This window comes from Ochotona curzoniae, unplaced genomic scaffold (genome assembly GCF_017591425.1).
Source record: "Ochotona curzoniae isolate NIBS_2020 unplaced genomic scaffold, NIBS_Ocur_1.0 scaffold_2587, whole genome shotgun sequence".
Taxonomy (NCBI): Eukaryota; Metazoa; Chordata; class Mammalia; order Lagomorpha; family Ochotonidae; genus Ochotona; species Ochotona curzoniae.
The window spans coordinates 27,798,668-27,807,878 of NW_024467096.1; the positions used below are offsets into that span (position 1 = coordinate 27,798,668).

The 9,211-nt window shown below is 45.5% G+C and overlaps 1 pseudogene; it reads right to left on the reverse strand.

Moving 5' to 3' along the window:
• Positions 1–6,212: 6,212 nt before the first annotated feature.
• LOC121171123 lies at positions 6,213–6,576 on the reverse strand (annotated as a pseudogene).
• Between the last annotated feature and the right edge of the window lie 2,635 nt (positions 6,577–9,211).

Here is a 9,211-nt window from a genome sequence, read left to right on the forward strand (position 1 = left end):
TTCCACAGGTCGCATATGCTGTGCCCATCTGATGCTGAGTTCACAATCTTTTTGGATGGATGTAATGAAAGCATATTTAGTGTTTTGTTGTTTAATAAGTTATTTTTCTTATGAAGTTCTGGTTATTTATCAGTAACTATTTAAAGTAGCAGTAAAGAGACCAGGATAGCAGCAACAGTACTGTTTGTTTTGTTTTTGCTTTGCAGGAAGACCAATGGATGAATACGCCCCGTGTGGAAGCATCTTAATCCTATCACAGAGCTCAAAGTGTAAGGGAAAAGCTAGTTCTTGCAGAATTGGCTGCCAGCCCCTTCACAAAAGCCCCTCAGTCTTGTCCTAATGAAAGAGTTCCAGTTTTGATAGTTTTGGCCTCTGGTGGAAAGAACTAAGCATTTGACTGAAGTTTGACTTTCTTGCAAAATGCTCTTCCAGGCTCTCTCTCCAGCACTAATCTTTTCTGAAGATTCTTTCCGCTTAGCATCCTTTGAGATGTTCCATTCCATACTCACCCAGGAAATTTAAAAACAAGGTGCACATCGTTTCTCGGCCTTTTGGCTAAGATCAAGTGTGAAAACAAGGTGCACGTCACCTTTCCTCCCAGTTGTCTCTTCCTCAACAGGATAACACTTCCCGCTGCTTTCCAACGGGCAACAGCTCAAGCTGCTGCAGGTCCTTGGAGCTGCAGCTGAGGGGTAGGATGCCAGCGACTTCAGGGTTTTCTAGCAGGGTAGGGGGATTATTTTTTAAAAGAGAATTCATTTTGTAAATAAACATTGGTGAATGACAGAGGGAGAAAAATTTAGTGAACATTAAGGAAGTTTCTGCAGTCATGGTCAAAGCCACTTCCTTCTCGACCAGGGGCAGAGGCAAAAGCAAGAACTAGGAAAGTCGAGTTAGCATTCACACACACACACACACACACACACACACACACACACACACACACTCACGCACTCACGTGAATATGCATGGACATGCGTACATGCATACCTAGACTACTAGCCATCTTGTTTTTCATTGCACTAAATTAAGCACTAAAAAAAGTATGGTTACATGGAGATTTTTTTTTTTACTAACTTCTTCTGTCTGGTTCCGTCTCCCTGGTGGAATATTTTACATAATTCCACAGAGGTAAACATGGGTCCTGTCCCTACTTAAACATCACTCCCAGTACAGTTTAATAAAGCTCATTTTTCGAAGTCATTCCAACAGGGAGACAAAACTCTTTTGCCAAAGGCAAAATAAATGCCAAAATTCTCCCCCTTTGCCTCACTACATGTTGAATATCCTGTGTTTCCCAATCACAAAGTTTGGAAATATTGCATTGGGAACTTGTTCTGTGTAGCAGAAGCAAGGCTGTGCCCATTTCACATAGGTGGCCATCCCCAGAGCACAGTCATTCCAGACCACAAATAATTCAGCTTTTCTCCTTTTTCCTTGAACTAGGGGAAAAAAAAAAAACGAAAAAACCAAGAGCAAAACCAGAAAACGTGCAAAGGCAACTCGACGCATTTTACAGCCATGTTCAATTGTACTTTTAGTTCCCACTTCAGGGTCAGAATAGAAGAGGCCTGAGATGCACGTGGATATGTGACAGATATGCACAGATATGTGCAGATGTGACAGCAACAAACCCAGTGATGAGCGCTGTCAGCATTCTTACAGATCACCAATGAAACTCTGATAGTCTCACACTATGAAAGAACCAGAAATGTTAGACTTCACAAGGTACATAGAACTTATTTTGTGTTTATCTATGCTACTAGCAATGTTCTAAAAACATGCTTAACTTTTCCTTGTCCATCCCAGGCTAGAGAAGATGCTTGCTTGGAGTTTGTTTCAGGTGCGGCTGTTCGGCTCCAGGGGCAGACACCGCTCGGGATGCCCACGTCCCATAACCAAGTGCAGGAGATTGAGCCCTGACTCTGCTCCTAACTCCAGCTTTCTGCTAACGTGCATGCTGGGAGGCAGCAGTCATGCGCCAGTGGTTGGATCCCAGCCACCCAGGTGGGAAAGTTGGGGTGTCTTCCCAGCTCCCAGCAATTTGAGGAGTGAACCAGTAGGCTTGCATGTGCACACATGCTCTCTAATAAAATGCATAAAAATTTTTTTAAAAGGAAAATGTTTTCTCATTTTAAAAATACTCATTTTACTTGGCAGAGTTGTAGAAATACAGGGGGGGACACAGATAGCTCTTGTATGTGCTGGTTCACTCCCTAAAACAGCTGCAATGGCCAGAGCTAGACTGATCTGAAGCCAGGAGCAGGAGCGCAGGGACTTGGGCCATCCTCTGCTGCCTTCTCAGGCCGTGAACACAGAGCTGGATGGGAAGTGGAACCGCAGAACATGAACTTGCACCCATATAAGATGCCAGCACCACAGGTGGCAGACTAGTCTGATTCCCCACCATGCTGGTCCCAAGATTAGACGTTTCTTTCATCCAAGTGCTAACCAGACCCAACCCCAATTACCTTCCTAGATCAGACAAGATTGGGCGCATTCACAGTGGTATGGCCTTAGACAAGTCATTACTAGGGGTACATGTATTTTTTGTCCAATAAAAATGGTATTTCTAACAGGGATGTGACTGTGTTTGTTAGGAGACACAGTTGTTTCAGCTTGTACTCTGTTTCCTTAGAAGAGAGAGTGGCGGGCCTGGCGGTGTGGCCTAGCGGCTGAAGTCCTAACCTTGAATGTGCCAGGATCGCATATGGGTGCCAGTTCGTATCCTGGCAGCTCCATTTCCCATCCAGCTCCCTGCTTGTGGCCTGGGAAAGCAGTTGAGGACAGCCCAAAGCCTTGGGACCCTGCACCCACATGGGAGACCTGGAGGAAATTCTTGGCTCCTGGCTCCGGCACAGCACCAGCTATTGCGGTAACTTGGGGAGTGAATCATGGGGCGGAAGATCTTCCTCACTGTCTCTCCACTTCTCTGTATATCTGACTTTCCGGTTAATAAATAAATCTTACAAAAAAAAAAAAAAAGAAAGAAAGAGAGAAGAGAGAGTGGCAGCCTTACGTCTGAAGTACTTTCTGGGAGCAGACACTTTCCTTGTTAAGACTCACATTGGAGTAACTGCAAAGAGCATTGGGCAGCAACAAATGTTACCACGGGAAACACAGGCTCCAAAACACAAGGTGGGCGCTACCTCCTACTGGCAGGCCTTCATGAGTAATGACAGAGGAATATACCCTTTGGAAGCACGTCGGTATTCTCCAAAGTGGAGAATATCTGAAAACATTAGGTCTCCAGGTAGCACCATTCTCATCCGCTCTAAGTATGCAAGTGCGGACTCCTTCCTAGTCACATGCAAGGTCTCCTGCCTCCCCCAGGGGCCTGGGATCTTCCAGCTGCACAGGCCTTCCTACCGCTGCCAAGGTGACTGTCTTCCTGCTGCTTGTCCTTGGCAGGGGGTCCCAGTATGGTCTAGTGCATTATCTCTGGACAAAGCCACTGGCCTTGACTCTCCATCCTTGGGAGATGTTTTCTTCCCCCGAGGGACTCCTCAACCTCCTTCAAATCAGCTGGCCCTGGAAACGCTGTAGATTTGTCTCAACCGTCAACAGTTTAGGCTGTCCTGGAGGCCTTCCCTTACAGAAAGATTTGCATTATCACTATCAGTCACCTCTCCAGCTATGTACTGAGCATCCCTTGACATTACAGAAAGATGGAAGGAAGGAAGGAAGGAAGGAAAGAGGGTGGGGAACAGGGAAAGAAAGAAGAGCAGGGAGAGAGGGACAGAATGTAGAGAGGAAGGGAGCAGACAATAAGAATCCAAAAACACAGTTTTTCTGCTTTGAAGAAATTTGTTATCATCTTCTTGCTTATAATTACTCAGAGCTAAAGAATGCAAATTTCTTGAGATGACTAAACCAGGGAAAGAATCTTGAGATCCTTAGCAGTCAAACCAGAGCAACCTGGTAGGCCAGCGTACCTCTCTTAGAGGCGCTGTCATGACAGGAATATTCTCAAATCCTTGTTTATGTTTCAGAAAATGTTCAGATACTCTCAAGCATATTTGTATTTCAGAAAATGAAAATAGCAAATGTTTATCCTTCCATGTCAAATCAATGTGGAGCAGACTTCTGAAAAACAGTACAATTCTAACAAATTTTAAAAGCCTCTATGAGGTATGTTTTTCACAAATGGAAGAAAGAAGTTACAGGATAGGAAAAATGCATTAAAGGTCTATTCTTTGGCTCTAAGTACTAGATTGGGTCTAGACAAGCCTCTGAGCACAAAGGAAGCCATTAGCCACAGCACTGAGAGGTGGTCCCAAAATCTCAGATGAGGCACTCCACACACTGTTGCCAATAGGGCCAATGAAGGTGCAAATATACAAACAATGAAGCCATTAGAGAATGAGAAATTATCATTTAATATGTTCTAGGTGTGATCATCTTAATACTGCTAGCAGGTGGGTGTTGGGCACAGTGGTCATGTCCCTGTTTGAAAGGCCTGAATAACCGTGGCTGTACCTGATTCCAGTGCTGACCCCTTCACTGCAGGTACAGCTTCCTGCTAAGGTGTACTCTGGGAGGCAACAGACGATGGCTCCCGTCCTCGGGTCTTTGCACTCACGAGGGAGTCCTGTGTTGAGTTCTGGGCTCTTAGTTTTGGCCTGGTCTCGTCCTGGCTATTGTGAGCATTCGGGGTGTGAACCAGCAGATGTTAAGATTTCTTTCTCTTTCGTTATCTTGAAAACAAAACACAAACTAGATTAATAAAGGAAAATAACATGGCCTGGGGCAAGTCACGCTCCTTAGATGCTGCTGAATTTGTAATCAACTACTGCTGTTGGGTCTTCCTTTATGTCATGTTCTGTTAAGCCAACTCGTATCCCATCGCGTATAGGTGAAGGAGAGTTGTCAAAACTTAGGCTTGCTATTGTTCAATTTCTTGGTAATTTTAACCTACTTTCAAAGGTAGTTGCTTTTATTTTTATTGGAAAATCAGATATACAGAGAAGAGAAACAGAAAGGAAGATTCTTCTTTCTGCTGATTCACTCCCCAAGCGGCCACAACGACCAGAGCTATGTTGATCCGAAGCCAGGAGCCAGGAACGTCTTCCAGGACTCCCACTTGGGTGCAGGGTTGCAAGGCTTTGATCTGTTCCCAACTGTTTTCCCAGGCTACCAGCAGAGAGCTGGATGGGAAGCGGGGCCGCTGGGATTAGAACTGGCACCCACCGGGATCCTGGCACGTGCAAGGTGAGGACTTTAGCCACTAGGGTACTGTGCCGCGTCCTGTTTTAAGCTGCTTTTCAATTCTATCATAATTATTCTAAATCTTGATTCACATACTTTCCTCCATTTTCCATTTGCAAATATAACTAATACAAATGTTTAATTTTGGGGGAGGTTGCATGGGGTTCTGTGGTCACTTGTGAAAGGCCTTGTTCCAGGTAGATACGCGAATGCTATGAGAAGCAGCTTTTGGCTCTGTTTATACAGTTATTTTGGGTTCCACATCATTAAACCATCAGAAGCATCATGGCACATTCTTCTGACTGAGCAACCCTCCGGCTCTATGGAAGCAGTCTGTCAGGCTTAAATGATTGCTGTCTTATTGTGATTTTTCCTCTTTGTTTTGTTTATGAAAGTAATACATAGCTATTTGTCAATAAAATTTTAAATGCATATATAAGTAAAAATTAATCATGTAAACTGTCACCAAGGCTCGACATAAAAACTTTTATTTACTTCTGTTTAGCTGGCTTTCTCTCCATGTCTGCTCCACCCTGACCCCAGTCCCAGCTCCCCGTAGTCACTATGTAATCCTCTCAACTATTCATTCTCAGTCTTCCTCTCCCCCAGAAAAAAGTTGGAGAATTTTAACACATTAGGGTTAAGCACAGCAGAATTAATTGTTAAACAGAAATGCATTGTGGGTATGCTTGTAGAGTGACTATTCTTGAAACAGTCAGAGGAAGTCAAGGATGGCTGAGATGTGAACTCCAGAGTTGACACAGCCAAGAGCAGCCCAAGAGGAGGGGAACACAGCTGTCACCTGCACCAGGTAACGAGGCGGCTGTCAAGGCAGCCCCGCCTCCCAACCCCCGGGGGTTGCTGGTCTCCAATGGAAGCTAGCAGACAACAGCATCCAGCCAATTGTCTTCTGTGGCCAAATTTCTTTTTCTTTTTCTTTCTTTTTTTCTTCCTTCCTCTTTCTCTAACAATTGACAGTCAGTTTGTTAAAATACTTGGTTGGCCTAGACATCTGCAATGGTGACTTCAGCTTCTGCTCCCAGTTCAATGCTGATGGAAGTGGTCTGCTTAACAATCTCAGAAGGACTGTGCAGGTCAACAGGATGCTTGTGGATTCTCAGCTGGAAGTGATCCCAGGTCTTAGACCCTTCCCCATATAGTGTTTTTCTTGTAGTGATTTGCAATGTCTTGGTAGGCATTTGAACTGGTTCTTCCAGCTTCAGATAGATTCTTCTCCTTTACTCCTCTGATCAAGTCAGCACACACCTTCTCCAGCGACTTGACATTGCGACAGGCCACGGTTATCCTGATGCAGTGAATGGCCACCTCAGGCTCCATGGCAGTCTTACCAGTGTCCTTAAAAGACATGATTGTGGCATGGCATCCTGACTAGTTCCCTGTGTGAGAGCAAACAGCATTGAGCCAGGAGCAAGAGCAGTCTAGGCTGCCCAGTGGGCATGACACCATCTTCCTTAGAAAGCCAAGATTTTTTTCTTAATGTTTATTTTGCTTTCATTTAGTTGATAGGTACACACACAGAAACACACAGGTGACTGCCCACAACAGCGAGGGCTGGTCAGGCTGACGCCAGGAGCCTAGAACTCCACCCAGTTTCCCACCTGGGCAATAATATCCAAGTACTTGAGTCATTATTTCTGCAAAATAATCAAAATAATCAAAATAGTCAAAAATCTACCCCTGGGCCTAGTCAATGGCTCAGTGGCTCAATGTTCACCTTGCATGTGCCAGGATCCCATATGGGCTATGTATAGTTCATGTCCTGGCTGTTCCACTTCCCATCCTGCTCCCTGCTTAATGGCCTGGGAAAGCAATACAGGATGGCCCAAATCCTTGGGCCCCTGCGCCCACGTGGGAGACCTGGAAGAAGCTCCTGGCTCCTGGCTTCGGATTGGCTCAGCTCTGGGTGTTGTGGCCACTTGGGAGAGTAAATCAGCAGATGGAAATTCCTTCCTCTCTGTCTCTTCTCTGTATATCTCCCTTTCCTACAAAAATAAATAAGTCTTAAAAGAAAAAGAAAAAAAATGTACCCCTATGACCAAGGTTTTGTCTCTACTTGACCTAGTTCTCTCTTTATCAGACTTAAATACCATCATAAGAAGAGCTGAATCAACTTGAGATCAAAGCTGTGGTATACTGACTTGATTGAGACCCCTGAGAAGTTACTCTCATCTCCGTTCCAACACTGGGGAGGCTTTCTGATTCCAGCACCTGAAGCTCTGCCAAGGCAGCTGTGTGGTTTCTACCAACGTGAGTGGCTCCCGGCGCTTCCAAAGGCAGGCCATCTGCGCAGCCTTGCCAAGGCTTCACCTGCGAAATCACTCTGGCACAACTCTCGGTCTTCAAGCACTGAGCCCCCTGGAGGCTGGTCGCTCAGTGTCTGAACCCACAGCCTCCCAGCAGCAGCGGGCTCTGCTGGCTGCCGCATAGCTTCCCACCCTGAGTACACTCAGGCTGGCACTCACTCACCATAATGTTTTCCCTAATTGGATACATGTGATAGGAGAGGCCCTCAGTGCATCAAATTACTGTAAGAGTAAGGAAAGGAGGAGCGTTGGCTTTCATTTTTTTTTTAAGATTTTTTTATTTGAAAGGCAGAGTTACAAAGAGAGATCTTCCACGCACTGCTTCACCCTCTGATGTGGATGTAATAGCCAGAACTGGGTCAAGCCAAAGGCAGGAGCCAGGAGCTTTCACTGGGTATCGCATGAGGATACCGGGGCCCAAGGACTTGACCCATCCTCTGCTGCTTTCCCAGGACGTCAACAGGGAGCTGGATTGGAAGTAGAGCAGCCAGGTCACAAACCAGCGCTCAATGGAGCACTGGTGCCATAGGTGGACGCTTAGCCTACTACACCATGGTGCCTGCCTGGAGTATTAGCTTCCTTCCTTCCTTCCCTCCCTTCCTCCCTTCTTTCTTCCTTCCTTTGTAAAAAAAATGATAGCATCCTTTGTTAAAGGTGTATTTATTGGGCCTGGCAGTGTGGCCTAGCGGATAAAGTCCTCGCCTTGTATGCGGCCTGATCCCATATGGGCACAGATTCTAATCCCAGCGGCTCTACTTCCCTTCCAGCTCCCTGCTTGTGGCCTGGGAAAGCAGTTGATGATGGCCCAAAGCCTTGGGACCCTGCACCTGTGGGGGAACCTGGAGAAAGCTCCTGGTTCCTGGCTTCGGATTGGCTCAGCTCCAGCTGTTGCCGCTGCTTGGGGAGTGAATCATCAGATGGAAGATCTTTCTCTCTGTCTCTCCTCCTCTCTGTATATCTGACTTTCCAATAAAAAAAAATAAATCTTAAAAAAAAATTATAAGCTTTTAAAAAATGGTGTATTTATTTTTAATTTATATTTGAAAGGCAAAGTTGCAGGGAGGAGGAGAGATAGAGATCTTCCTTGGTCTGATTTATTCTTCAAATGGTTGTAAGCAAGCTGCCTCTTCTATGTCTCCCCCGTGGGTACCGAGCCCGAGAACTTAAGTCATCTTCTGCTGCTTTCCCCTGCCATAAGCTGGGATCTGGATTGGAAGCAAAGCAGCTGGGACACAAACCAGCGCCTATATGGGATGCTGGCACTGCAGGCTGAGGCTTAGTGTACTAAGCCATAGTTTAAGCCCCAGCAATAGCTTTCTAATAAAAGAATTTAAGATGTAGTAAAGATTTGAATGTAAAATAGCAATTGAAATTTAAGACAACATACCAAACTTAGGGAGGGCAGTACTACTATGCTCTTAACACTTTAAGTAAAAAATGCATAAAATTTGTTCCTTTTATATAAATAAAAGACTTTTTAAAAAAATCAGGGCTAATAGAATGGCACTGCAGGCCAAGCTTCAGCCCTGTGGTGCTGGCACCTTATACGAGCACCAGTCATGTCCCAGCTGCTCCACTTGCAATCCGACTTACGGCCTAGGAAAGTAGCAGAGAACAGCCTGAGACTTTGGGGCCCTGTACCCACGTGGGAGACCCAAAGGAAACTCCTGGCTTTTGGC